Source organism: Salmo salar, chromosome ssa06, assembly GCF_905237065.1.
Source record: "Salmo salar chromosome ssa06, Ssal_v3.1, whole genome shotgun sequence".
Lineage (NCBI taxonomy): Eukaryota > Metazoa > Chordata > Actinopteri > Salmoniformes > Salmonidae > Salmo > Salmo salar.
In genome coordinates, this window is record NC_059447.1 from 45,491,773 (window position 1) to 45,497,772 (window position 6,000).

The window sequence follows — 6,000 nt, forward strand, 5'->3', positions numbered from 1 at the left end:
AATGTCCAACAGCAATATTATACATGTATTTATTTATTTATATATTTATTTATTTATCAAGATTATTCATTTATGTAGGCCTATTTTTGAAAGTATTTATTCATCTATTTGAAAATTGTGCCTGTTGTTGCTCTTCATCAAATGTTAAGTTAATAAAAAAATATTATTTGAAATATTGTTAATCTGAGTGCTCATTCTGTATCCAAGTCTGTCGGTGTGTTTTAATGAATTTATTTTTTATTTCACCTTTATTTATTAACCGTGTAGGCCAGTTGAGAACAAGTTATCATTTACAACTGCGAACTGGCCAAGATAAAGCAAAGCAGTGCGACAAAAACAACAACACAGAGTTTTTTAAAGGTTCATCATTTTTTATTTCACCTTTATTCATGCAGGAAAGCTAGTTGAGCACAAGTTCTCATTTACAACTGCGACCTGGCCAAGATAAAGCAAAGCAGTGCGACACAAACAACAACACAGATTTACACATGGAATAAACAAGCGTACAGTCAATAACACAATAGAAAAAAAGAAAGTCTATATACAGTGTGTGCAAATGGCGGGATCCGTTAGCTGCTCAAATAGCTGATGTTTAAAGTTAGTGAGAGAAATATAAGTCTCCAGATTCAGCGATTTTTGCAATTTGTTCCAGTCACTGGCAGCAGAGAACTGGAAGGAGAGGCGGCCAAATGAGGTGTTGGTTTTGGGGATGACCAGTCATCTTCAAATAATATTTTTGCAGGATTCTTCTTGCGAATGATTTTGCCGAAGATTGTATCTCCGCCGGGCTGGGCAACCTGAGCTTTTGCTATCTCTACATACAAATCATTAAAATCCAGACGGAAAAGATTTACACAAGAAGCAACCTAATATCACACAGTCAAACTCTCAGTCATTTAGTAAGTTCACCATTCTGCCACTGTCACTGTTAAACATCGCACAGTGTTCAACACAACGGCTCCGAACGAAGTTATCCATTTTTCATTTGGAAGAGTCAGCTTTTTAAACCAACATGGCTCAGTTTAAATTGTTTTTACATTGTAGTAAAACTAAATCTCATTTGATATGCGTTTTGACATAAAATTACTACATTCTGTAGCAATTAATGTTTTTTCCCATTAAAATGCGATTTGATTAAAGTTAATGCCTTCAACTGCTGGAGCGCGTGCTACGGATGGGTGTTGTTATGGTGACCAGTGAGCTGAGATAAGGCGGAGCTTTACCTAACAGAAACTTATAGATGACCGGGAGCCAGTAGGTCGGGGTCTGGTATATATATATTCTGTGCTCTCCAGGAACACAGCGCATGCGCACGGGAGATCACGCGATTGGAGGTTCGAGACAACCTGGTGCAGTTCAAGAAATTCCTCGACAGCAGAGTCAAGCCATGAGGAAGAAGTGGTCTGTTGGAGAACCACATAATCATCATTGGAGACATGTGACATGTTTCTGAGCCCGGCTTATAGATTGATAGCTCATACATTTACTGAATGAATGATTTATTTATAAACATTGGTTGACTGACATTTATATGTGAAGGCTATGTATTTATTCCTTTACAATAAAATCAAATAATTATTCTCTCATCATTTTTATTAATTCATTAATATATTCAGTCATTCATCCTTTAATTCTTTCATGCATTCATTTGTTTATAGACTGACTTTTGCAAAGGAGCAATCTGCTGTTCAAACAACACCAAAGCGGTCACTGAACCACTATTTTTCTCAATAGCTGAGGATTGGGGTTGGAGAAAAGTAACCATTGTCAAAGAACTAAGGATGAAAGGAATGTCCATCTATGAGATAAAAGTTATGGGTTAGTTTGAACTACATTTGGAAGCTATACAGTGTGTGTGTTTTTTTAAACATTTACATGGTATCAAAAAATGGCATAAACATTTCTAATTTTGGGTTCTGATGAGGTAAGAGAGTAGTTGAACTAAACTCATGAGGATTGTAAAATTGATTTACCTACGATAATGTTATCACAACACATTAGCAAATTGGTTTATTCTTATAGGCCTGCTCTTCTCTCCGAACGACGAAATATTCAAATATTCATGCTAGCCTTGAAATGGTTGAGTATCTACCTGACTCTGTTCTGTTCTGCTTATACACACCAGCATCCGATCAGTGCGGGTGGACGCAGTTTATGCGCTAGTGCGCTTTTTTGCACCTGTCCGCTATTTGGTGTGCACAATTTGATGCTCAATATATTTCATTATTAGACCTCTATTTATTTTATTGTATTATAGGACGTTTTATGTAACCAATGCTTTCACTCTCTGTACCACAATGTTTCATTTATGGATACTATTCCAAAACAGTTCACTTTTTGATATTGATATGACTTTATTTCAGGTTGGACATTTTACAGTTTTGTGTCTAAAAGAAAAGTCGAGCGCATGTTTCCAGAGCATGTTTCCAAGAACACACAGGTAAGATACTGAAATGTATCATGTAGCAAGATATGGATAGAATAAACTAGAGTGTATGATTTTATTGCAATTTCAAAATTATAAATTGGAAGTTTAACCATAGAATTTATGAGACTTCCTAATGCCTAAAACCTTGTTTTATTTTATACAGGGCGAGGACGTCTCTGTGGTTGCATTAGAGGCTTTGGAATAAATGGCCCAGTTATTTAACAGCCTAACTCCTGTCACATGGAACAAAGAAACACTGAACCTGTTCAAAAACAGGTGAACTAGTTAAGTTTAGAAATTGGAGGGATGCGTAAGTATGATCCCTCATGTTGTAGCCTAAGTTATATTTTGGGGGCAGACAATAATTGGCATAGGTCTTTAACTTGTGATTTAATCTAAGCGATATTTTTTAAATTTTCAGTACTTTTCTTAATTAAGACGGAACGAATTCACTCACAACCATTTGATATTGTCTTCAGGTCGGGTGTGGTGTTGGGGCATCCTCTGGAGATGGAGGGTCAGTTACTTCAGGCAAAGGGTCTCTGAACCGTATTTCAACAAGCTGAACACCATCTTGAAACAGAAGGTGGATCCAATATCAAATGCACTCGAAAATAGGCTAAATTAATCAGAGGAAAAGTTCTAGATCACCACAAATCGGATGAATTTCGCTGAAACTTGGAACTTCCAAGCGCCGTTTCTTGTGTCGTCGGATGCGTTGGCGCAGCACCTGTTGTGGTTGAGTTGACTGAAAACATGCATGTAATTGTTTGCGCTCCAGGAACACAGCGCATGCGCATGTGAGATCGTGGGAGCGGAGCTTCGCTACAAACTGGTGCAGTTTTAAAAATTCCTCGACACCATGGTCAAGCTGTGACGAAGTCGACCTCAGAGTCAAGCGGTGAGGAAAGAGCGGTCTGTTGGACAACCACATAACCATCATTGGAGACATGTGACATGTCCCTGAGGCTGGCAAATAGATTGATGGATGATATTTTTACTGACTGATTTATATGTGAAGGCTATGTATTTATTTTATTTATAACACAACTAAATGACAAAATACATGCATCTATTATCATATTGTTTTTCTCATTCATTCATGTATTCAGTCATCCATTAATTCATCCATTCAGTCTTTCATGCATTCATTTGTTTATAGGGAATCTACTGTTCAAAACAACACCATAGTGGTCACTCAACCACTATTCTGGTAAATAGATGAGGGATGTGGTTCGAGAAAAGTAACCGCTGTCGGAGATCTATTGATTAAAGTAATGACCATCCAAGAGATCAACATTATAGTTTACTACATTTTCAAGCTGTAAAGTGTTTGTTTAGATGTATATTGTTTCAAACAATGTCATAAAAAGTACATTTTGGGTTCTGTTGGGGTAAGACAGGTGGACTGAGCTCATGAGGCCTTTAAAAGTGATATATTCTTCAAGAATCAATAGGTAGGCTGTTTATCATTCATTTATGCATGTGGCAATCGCAGAAAATGCCCCTTTAACAAAGCATATCCAAGACGATGAAGTGTAGTGTTATTAGGAATTAGGATTTAGGTATTTGCCTACGATAATGTTATCACAACACCTTAGCACATTGGTTTATTTAGTCTCTCGTAAGTAATAAATAGTCAAATGTTAATGTTAGCCTGACTATTCAGATACAGACGTCATAAAATGCTGGTTGATTTCTATCTATATCAGTTATAATCAACATTTTAATTCAAATGTATAGACATGAATGGGATTAAAGACAGAAGATGCCAACAGAACGAGATCATATTAAATCCTCATCTCTCCCTCCCTCTCACAGACACACGCACGCACGCAGACACACAGAGAGAGAGAGGGAGAGAGAGAGAGAGAGAGAGAGAGAGAGAGAGAGAGAGAGAGAGAGAGAGAGAGAGAGAGAGAGAGAGAGAGAGAGGGAGAGAAACAAACAAGCAAACAGCAGTTTTGTGATTAACAAACAAACATTGTAGGCCTTCCCTTAGTCCATAAAAGTGCCATTAGTTAAATATTGGTGTTTATAAAGACATAAAGAGCACTACTGCATTCATTGTAAAGTTAAGGGGTCAATATTTCTCTCTCTCTCTCTCTCTCTCTCTCTCTCTCTCTCTCTCTCTCTCTCTCTCTCTCTCTCTCTCTCTCCTTCACGTTTGAGCCTATGAGTTACATTTTTTAAACCCACTTAGGACAATGTGCCTCCTACGAAAGAAAACTCGAAACATGATGAGAAGGAAGTGGAGCACAAGAAAAGAGAAATCCGGTCTTGCGTTTCACTAGGCAAAACTTTCCCAAATTCATTCATTTTAACTCTTAATTTAGCGAGATACCCTTTCACTTTTTCTACATCCTTTCAATCCTCACTATTTAAATTAATCCGCAGATATGGGATCAGAACACAAACCACATTCTGACTGGTGGATTTTTGCAATATACTGGCAACAGGTAAGTCAACAACATGCTATCATTTGATCACTGCTTAAGGCTTCAATGAATTAATTATTTTCAGGATTATATTCAACTAACAATGACCATCTGCTGCAGATCATCTAACTACCCTAAAAATGGCAATTCAGATGATCATTTGGATGAGCGCCTTCCTCTGCCTCGTGCAAGTTTTCTCGATGCCCATGCCTTGCCATCTACAAGGACAGCTGGTGCGATCAACCCACAACCTACTGAGAGACATGGTACATTTTTTAAATTACTGTAGACTTGAGATGTATTATCCAACGAAGTTTAACTGAATAGCTCAACGTGAAACATGTGTTTTCTCTTTCTTTCAGGGGGGTCATTTTCCTATGGAGTGCCTGCAGGACAATGTCTTCATGGAATTCCCAGCCACGGCATTTGCAACCTCCGGCGGGCCACAGGTAAGGGCAAGCGATCATATCCAAGTGGTCATTACAGCATGAAAGCGTATTTGCAACCGTTAGGATAAGAAAGTAGAAAACTTTAAACTGCTAATTATGTTATTTGAAATTATTGTTGTTGTCCCTTTCAGTTGAGCAGCAGTGGTGCTAAGGCTATTTATGAGACATTGAAGAATATCGACACATTGTTTGGAACTGACGAACTGCCGACAATGTGGGACCAACAGAAGTTGGAGTATTTTCAGAACATTGTCTACCGTCAGATTGAAGAGAGCAAATGTGTGAGTACCTACCTATGCCTATACAGATAGCTTAACTGTTTAAGTCTGGTATGGTGATGTTTGAATTATTTTCTTCTTGTGTCAGATGATGGGGAGTGTGGATACACGTGATTATCTAGTCAGGGAAAAGGCGCTGAATACATACTTTAGGAGCATCGCTGCTGTCCTAAAATAAAAAGTAGGGTGCAAGCAAATACACTATAATGGATACATTTTAATTATTATTCATCGCCTGCCTCTTTCTTCCTTTCTGGCAGATGATGAGCAGTGTGGATACAAGTGATTATCCCATCAGGGCACAGGGCCTGAAGACGTACTTTGGGAACATTGCAGCAGTCCTAAAAGAAAAGGTAGAATATAGGTTGAAAACAAATAGACACATTGTTTTGATAATATCTCTACAT